This window comes from Pristiophorus japonicus, chromosome 11 (assembly GCF_044704955.1).
Source record: "Pristiophorus japonicus isolate sPriJap1 chromosome 11, sPriJap1.hap1, whole genome shotgun sequence".
Classification (NCBI taxonomy): domain Eukaryota; kingdom Metazoa; phylum Chordata; class Chondrichthyes; family Pristiophoridae; genus Pristiophorus; species Pristiophorus japonicus.
This window is the reverse complement of record NC_091987.1, coordinates 20,225,610-20,234,448: the sequence shown is the minus strand read 5'-3', so window position 1 is coordinate 20,234,448 and position 8,839 is coordinate 20,225,610. Positions and strand designations below refer to the sequence as shown.

At 44.8% G+C, this 8,839-nt stretch overlaps 1 protein-coding gene and 2 pseudogenes across 2 annotated transcripts in view; 1 reads left to right on the top strand and 2 right to left on the bottom strand.

Moving 5' to 3' along the window:
* gbe1b (glucan (1,4-alpha-), branching enzyme 1b) overlaps window positions 1-8,839 on the top strand; it is a 641,317-nt gene that overhangs the window by 56,734 nt on the left and 575,744 nt on the right. The gene's annotated exons all lie outside the window — the stretch shown is intronic.
* LOC139276523 (U2 spliceosomal RNA) lies at window positions 1,956-2,158 on the bottom strand (annotated as a pseudogene).
* Window positions 2,289-2,527, bottom strand: LOC139276562 (U2 spliceosomal RNA; annotated as a pseudogene).

Genomic DNA, 8,839 nt, shown 5'->3' with positions numbered 1-8,839 from the left:
AATGCTTCCAAAATCTGCATTCTGCCACTGACATTGTCAAATGCCAGTAAATGATTAATGTAACTGACTCAGACATCACTGTCGTGTTTAACGACATTGCCAAACTGCTTGATTTAGATTGCCATCTTATGATTCTCCGACGAGCATTGGATGTGTCTCCTTATATTTTTGGCGTACAGCGCAGAATTGAGTTGTCGAACTTGTGGGCTATTTTCCTTCCATTAATCTTGTTGAGAATTGGAACATTCCTCAGCCTATCGGCATGTATTTCTTCCGAGCGTCCACAACGTAATTCCAATTTCTGTCTGTACTGTTGTAGTTGTACTTCTCGTTGAGGTTTGGTGGTATGTTGTCTCAGCTGATACTGATACCCACATCACGCCTGTGTGCAGTGCTCGTGCTGTATGCTCTGCTCATTACTCGCAAGGTCACTTCTGTAACAGTGAAGTGACCTTTTATTAAGTTTATTTTCTCTTGTGTAACGCTGCTGTGTGGGCTGTCGTGCCATAAGGACATGTCTGTTGAATTTCAAATTGTTATTTTAGGTAGGGCTGTGCAACTATTCCTTTTCCAACTCCTTCATTTTCTGAACATATCTGGTCAGCAGTCTATGATGTATGAGCTGAGGTAGACCCGGGGGAAACTCATCTATATTCTCTCCGGGTTTAAAAAATAGGTTGCTTACGTAAAATAGGAAAGTCTCCAAGTCACCACTAGCAACTGTTTATTGTTTTAAACAATCTTCTGTTGTTCAATTCAGTAGTAAAGAATTTAGTCTTCATAGAATCGTACAAATTTACAACATGGAAGGAGGCCGTTCGACCCGTCGTGTCTGTGCCAGCCGACCAAGAGCTACCCAGCCTCATCCCACTTTCCAGCTCTTGGTCCGTAGCCCTGCAGGTTACGGCACTTCAGGTGCACATCCAAGTATTTTTTAAATGTGGTGAGGGTTTCAGTCTCTATCACCCTTTCAGGCAGTGAGTTCCAGACTCCCACCACCCTCCGGGTGAAGACATTTCCCCTCAAATCCCCTCTAAACATCTCCCCCCAATTACTTTAAATCTATGCCCCCTGTCGAGGGAAACCGGTCCTTCCTATCCACTCTATCCAGGCCCCTCATGTTATACATCTCAATCAGGTCTCCCCTCAACTTCCCTTCCTCTGTTCCAAAGAAAACAGACCCACCATCTCCAATCTTTCCTCATAGCCAAAATTCTCCAGTCCAGGCAACATTCTTGTAAATCTCCTCTGCACCCTTTCCAGCGCAATCACATCTTTCCTGTAATGTGGTGACCAGAACTGCACGCAGTATTCCAGCTGCGGCCTTAGCAGTCTTATGGTTATAATCACTTTGTTTTTTATGGTAAAGTAGAAAAAACAATCTAAAAGCAGAATATAATTTTTCCAGAGTATAACATGTTCACAAGCGGAGTTTTGCCAGCCGTTCTGAGTGTATGCATGTGCTCATCTTTATAGCTTTCTCTTTACTCTCAAAATACAAAAGCTTTTTTTATATACGCTGATTTCTTTATCAAACTGAAAGTGGCCGTGCCTTATTTGATAGTCGTCGGTCAGTCGTCCTTCAGCCAATTCTTGCGCACACAAGTTTATATTTCTCTGCACATTCCTATGTCCCTTTGCGTAAGTTGCATTGTCCTTGCTGAACATCGTATTGACAGGAATCCCAGTTTCAGTCCCAAAGTCTCAAACTGGTCACTTGAACAAACTGTTGCGAAGTGAAATCTGTCTGGCATTACTGGAGAGAAAGAGAGACAATCACCTGTTTTGCTCTAGCTTGCATGAACTAAACATGAACACCTTTCAGAAGCCGAATTTTTTTTTTTTTGAAATTCGTAGCCAATCGTTCCAATTCTTTGTCAAATCACAAACACCAGAGGTCACCTTGCACACATCAAGGATCACTCTGCGCCAATGCTCTTAGCCAAAAGGTCTCGAGCCACTGCACCGTTCCTGGAAGTACTGCAATACCAGGTTCATGCCATGGAGGTGGATGGGTCAGGCCACCCCACACACCTCCTATTTCCAAAAAAGCAAGCATATACCTTCCTGATCCAGGGAGAACCACCTTGGGGTTATGGTGGTTACTCCCGTGTCAGGTCAGTTACGCATGATCTTAGCCAAAAGGCCGAGAAGCGACCAAATTTTTTTTTTTTTTTTTGAAATTCGTAGCCAATCGTTCCAATTCTTTGTCAAATCACAAACGCCAGAGGTCACCTTGCACACGCCAAGGATCACTCTGCGCCAATGCTCTTAGCCAAAAGGCCTAGAGCCACTGCACCGTTCCTGGAAGTACTGCAATACCAGGTTCGTGCCATGGAGGTGGATGGGTCAGGCCCCCCACACACCTCCGTGGAGGTGGATGGGTCAAGCCACCCCACCCACCTCCTGTTTCCAAAAAAGCAAGCATATACCTTCCTGATCCAGGGAGAACCACCCGGAGGTCATGGTGGCTACTCCCCTGTCAGGTCAGTTACGCATGATCTTAGCCAAAAGGCCGAGAAGCGACCGAATTAGCGGAGTTCCATGTGCCGTCACTGCTCTGGCAATTATTTGACTGGAGTTTTCATTCGGATATATACCAGAGCCAGTGCACATCTCGCTTGGTGTTTGTGAGGGCAATATGTTGGTAACACTAAGTTTCTCGGCTTGTTTATATGCCTGGGGCAAAGTGGCTTTCAGGGGTTGGAGAAATGTCTTTTCTCATTGGTCCCTGAGGTTCAAATTGGTCAGGAAACAAATGGGCTGTTCCCCTCTCAGTGGTCCTGTTGGCTGGGAATAGTGTGTTTTGATTTGCATTTGGGTGGGAGTAGGGAAGTGCTTCTGTACTTGGACGTTTTGGGAATTTTTATTTTCTAACATTGGACTCAAAATCCACTGGCAACATCCAGGGACAGAAAGTAGTTAAAATTCATACAGAGAAAACAATGACTTGAAGTGGTCATTGCAGTCTCAACTTAGAGCTTCACAAATGTTCCAAAGTGACAATATTATCCATCTCCAGTTTTAAGACATTTCAGCGAAAGTTGCAATAACATTCCTGTATCCAACTTGGCTCAATACCCTCATTTTCAAAAAGCAGCTCACTGGCACATATTTTCTTCAAAGTTAAATAAGAACATAAGAAATAGGAGCAAGAGTAGGCCACAAGGCCCCTTGAGCCTGCTCCACCATTCAATAAGATCATGGCTGATCTGATGATTGGATCAGCTCCACTTCCCCGCTCGCCCCCCGTAACCCCCAATCGCTCAGGAAACTCTCTATTTTGGTCTTAAATTTGTTTAATGTCCCAGCTTCCACAGCTCTGAGGCAGCGAATTCCACAGATTTACAACCCTCAGAGAAGAAATTTCTCCTCATCTCAGTTCTAAATGGGCGGCCCCTTATTCTAAGCAAAGTTAAAGTTCTTGTGATTGCTGAAGGTGGAGGAAAGAAAAATCGTGTGGAAGCCCCCAGTTGGTTCATGCAATACTTTGCAATTGATGTTACGAGGAGAGATTACAAAAATTAGGGTTGTATTCCCCAGAATTTGGAAGGTTAAGGGATGATCTGATCAAAGTTTTCAAGATATTAAGGGGAGTAGATAGAGAGAAACTATTTTTGCTGGTTGGGGGAGTCTAGGATGTGGGGGCATAGTCTGTGGGCTGGATTTTAGGCGCTTTTGTTTTTAATAGGTTGCGCTTTAGTAAGGAAGTTTGGGCATCAGGCCCTATGCCAGGGCGCAGCGCAAAGGGAAGTGTTGGACAACTTTCGAGGTGCAAAAATGGGAAACCCGCAAACTAAAGTGCTGGGCCATGTGCACTCTGAGAGGCTGTGAGTGGGGCGGGGGGGTGGGAGTGAACCTTAAAAAAAACCCCACACACATTCCCAAAACATTGCCCACGTCACCACAACACAAATCGCTAAAACAATTAAAGGGACAAACACTCGCACTTACCTTTCCAGCACTTTGCCATCCTCGCTGTTGGCATGGCTGGACCACTCTGTTTTCCCAAGCGGTCATTGCGAGGCACGATTCCAGGCGTACGGACCGGGTTCGAGTCATAAACTCGGACTGTGTCACAACGAGAGGCATTGCACATCTGGCACAGCTCTTCCAGCGCCGCTGCTAAACCTGACCCGAGGATCGCGACCGGATGCAAGAGACCTCGCCGCCCCATTTCACGCCGCTCCAGAAAATCCAGCACGAAAAATTCGAGCCAGGCCTTTCAGGAGTGAAATTAGAAAAGACTTCCACACACACAGGATGGTAACTCTCTCCCACAAACTGCAATCAATGATAGATGAATTGTTGATTTTAAATCTCAGATTAATAGCTTTCTGCTAACCTAAGGGATATATGGGCCAAATGCGGTTATTTGTAGTTAGGTCACAGATCAGCCGTGATCTCACTCAATTGTGGAACAGGCTCAAGGGGCTGAATGGCCTCCTCCTGTTCCTATATTTTTTTAATGGCAGTATTGCGATGATCTGAGCTAAAGAGACTCGAATGGTGTCTTCTGGAAGAGGACTTCCCAAGATGTGTCAATTTTCAGAAAGCCATGTTTTCCTCTCCACAGAGACCTCTCGCGCACCAGTGTGAACCGAATCTTGCTGTAAACCCTGCTCGCTTTGCGCGTTGTGCATGGTTTGGGTATTTGCTCACCCATCGGGACAGTTTCATCATAATGCACTGATGTTTGCGGTCGGCTTAGGTATCCAAATCCTGCCAAGCTGACTTCATCGTATTGAAAGAAAGAACTCACATTTATACAGCACCTTTCACGATCTCAGGACGTCCCAAAGTGCTTTACATAGAATTACATCGAATTTACGGCAGACAATCTGGACAGTTTTGGTCTCCTAACCTGAGGAAGGACATTCTTGCTATTGAGGGAGTGCAGCGAAGGTTCACCAGACTGATTCCCGGGATGGCGGGACTGACCTATCAAGAAAGACTGGATCAACTGGGCTTGTATTCACTGGAGTTCAGAAGAATGAGAGGGGACCTCATAGAAACATTTAAAATTCTGACGGGGTTAGACAGGTTAGATGCAGGAAGAATGTTCCCAATGTTGGGGAAGTCCAGAACCAGAGGTCACAGTCTAAGGATAAGGGGTAAGCCATTTAGGACCGAGATGCGGAGGAACTTCTTCACCCAGAGAGTGGTGAACCTGTGGAATTCTCTACCACAGAAAGTTGTTGAGGCCAATTCACTAAATATATTCAAAAAGGAGTTAGATGAGGTCCTTACTACTAGGGGGATCAAGGGGTATGGCGAGAAAGCAGGAATGGGGTACTGAAGTTGAATGTTCAGCCTTGAACTCATTGAATGGCGGTGCAGGCTAGAAGGGCCGAATGGCCTACTCCTGCACCTATTTTCTATGTTTCTATGTTTACTGGTCTCTACTGACATTAATGCTTCACATGAGCCTCGTCATCTAACTCTATCAGAAAGAAAGACTTGCATTTCTATAGCACCATTCACGACCTTGATATTCCAACGCGCTTTACAGTCACTGAAGTACTTTTGTTAATGTAATTTAGGATATATGGCAGGCAATTTGTGCACAGCAAGCTCCCACAAGCAGCAATGTGACCATGAACAGATAATCTGCTTTACTGATGCTGGTTGAGGAATAAATATTGGCCAGGACACCGGGACGAATTCCCCTGCTCTTCTTCAAAATATTGACCATGGGATCTTTTACGTCCACCTGAGAGGGCAGAAGGGGCCTCGGTTTAACGTCTCATCCGAAAGACGACACCTCCGACAGTGCGGCGCTCCCTCAGCACTGCACTGGGAGCGTCAGCCTGGATTATGTGCTCGAGAGTGAGACTTGAACCCACAACCATCTGGCTCATAGATGAGCGCTACCCACTACAGCGGTGAATTGCCTGAAAATATAAGTTATAATGTTGCTCCTTTTTGTTTGGGATGCACTGTACTGCTACCAAAGGGGACTTTGGGGGAGGTGGATGTGGTGGTTAGGGGACCTATCCCAAGGTTCCTGCTTTGTCAGATCCCACCAGAGGTACAATGGATGTGGTTGAGGATTGCTAATTTATCTTTTTCCTTCTCCCTGTCTGCCAAATCTTCCTTCCTGGCATAATGACATAAGAAATAGGAGCAAGAGTAGGCCATACGGCCCCTCGAGCCTGCTCCGCCATTTAATACGATCATGGCTGATCCGATCATGGACTCAGCTCCACTTCACTGCCCACTCCCCATAACCCCTTATCCCCTTATTGGTTAAGAAACTGTCCATCTCGGTCTTAAATTTATTCAATGTCCCAGCTTCCACAGCTCTCTGTGGCAGTGCATTCCACAGATTTACAACCCTCTGAGAGAAGAAATTTCTCCATCTCAGTTTTAAATGAGCGGCCCCTTATTCTAAGATCATGCCCTCTAGTTCTTGTCTTCCCCCATCAGTGGAAACATCCTCTCTGCATCCACCTTGTCAAGCTCCCTCATAATCTTATACGTTTCAATATGATCACCTGAATTGCAATGAATAGAGGCCCAACCTACTCAACCTTTCCACATAAGTCAACCTCCTCCTCTCTGGAATCAACCTAGTGAACCTGCTCTGAACTGCCTCCAAAGCAAGTATATTCTTTTGTAAATATGGAAACCAAAACTGCACGCAGTATTCCAGATATGGCCTCACCAATACCCTGTATAACTGTAGCAAGACTGCTTTTATACTCCATCCCCTTTGCAATAAAGGCCAACATTCCATTGGCCTTCCTGATCACTTGCTGTACCTGCATACTACCCTTTGTGTTTCATGCACAAGTACCCCCAGGTCCTGCTGTACTGCGGCACTTTGCAATCTTTCTCCATTTAAATAACCTGGCAGAGATTGGAGAATTGTGGGACCTAGCCTGTGTCCTTCACTGTGTGGTGCTGTGCAGTGACACACTAACAACAAAAACAATAACTAGCATTTATATAGCGCCCTTATTGTAGTAAAACATCCCAAAGTGCTTCACATGACATTATCAGACAAAAGACTCTGCACCTCAGTACTCCCTCGATACTGTGCATTGATTTTACTGGCATTTCAGTACTGGACAGCGTGTCGTGCTATTTGTTTCCCAGTTTAATTTAAGAAATCATGCAGGTTTGTTTGATCCCTGATGTCTTACCAAAATTGCTAAGGGCCTCATTAATCTGAACAGCTGCAATTTCCTCTATTTCGAAAAAGAAATACTGGTTCCTTTTTCATTTGTGAATTCAATTTGTCTGCAATCTTGTTAATTTAAGTGACTCTCTGTAGACATAAATGAAGGGATGTTTGCATCTGTCAGGCACACATTTGTTTTCCTGCTGATCAGTTCATGAGAAACCTGAGTTTGTGCGATCATCGCTAATTGTCTGTCCAGAAGTGATCTGTTTTCAAAATCTTCACTTTAAAGGAATTAAAAGGTTAAAATCTATGCAGAGCACTTTGCCTGACAGATGGTGAAGGGAAACACTCCGTGATATGAGGCTAACCTTGTGTACACAAAACACCAAAGTCGAGCAACTTAATTAACACAAAGTGGCGTGGAAAAATGAAACATTAAAATCATCTTTGGTACATAAGAACCTAATAATTAAGAGCAGGAGTCGGCCATACTGCCCCTCGAGTCAGCTCTGCCATTCAATAAGATCATGGCTAACCTTGTACCTCACCTCCACTTTCCCGCCCGATCCCCTTATCCCTTGATTCCCCAAGAGTCCAAAAATCTATCTATCTCAGCCTTGAATCTACTCAACGACTGAGCATCCACAGCCCTCTGGGACAGAGAATTCCAAAGATTCACCACCCTCTGAGTGAAGAATTTCTTTCTCATCTCGGTCTTAAATGGCCGACCCCTTATCCTGAGACTGTGACCCCTGGTTCCAGACACTCCAGCCTGGGAAAACATCCTCTCAGCATCTACCCTGTCAATCCCCTTCAGAATCTTAAACAGGAAGTAGGCGGGGATTTATTTTTCCAAGGGAAGAGGCTAGTTTGTGATCATTTTCTTTTACGAAGGTTAATTAACCCACTAGTTGAATTTGTTTTATATTTATACGATTTGGCTTTTACCAACCTTGTGCTAGCTGATAGCTATATCAGTCATTGCTCGTTAGTAACAAAGGGGATGGAGTATAAAAGCAGGGAAGTCTTGCTACAGTTATACAGGGTATTGGTGAGGCTACACCTGGGATACTGCGTGCAGTTTTGGTTTCCATATTTACGAAAGGATATACTTGCTTTGGAGGCAGTTCAGAGAAGGTTCACTAGGTTGATTCCGGAGATGCGGGGGTTGACTTATGAGGAAGGGTTGAGTAGGTTGGGCCTCTACATTTTTGAGAAGAATGAGGTGATCTTATCAAAACGTATAAGATTATGATAGGGCTTGACGAGGTGGATACAGAGAGGATGTTTCCGCTGATAGGGGAGACTAGAACTAGGGGGCATAATCTTAGAATAAGGGGCCACCCATTTAAAACTGAGATGAGGAGAAACTTTTTCTGAGGGTTGTAAATCTGTGGAATTTGCTGCCTCAGAGCTGTGGAAGCTGGGACATTGAATAAATTTAAGACTGAGATAGACATTTTCTTAAACAATAAGGGAATAAAGGGGTTATGGGGAGCGGGCAGGGAAGTGGACCTAAGTCCATGATCGGATCAGCCATGATTGTATTAAATGGCGGAGCAGGCTCGAGGGGCTGTATGGCCTACTCCTGCTCCTATTTCTTATCTTCTTATATCATTGCTGCGTTAGTAGTACTCTTGCCCCTGAGTCAGAAGGTTTCAGGTACAAGCAGTGTTCCCTGTACTTTGTTTTGGTGCATGAGCCCTTTAA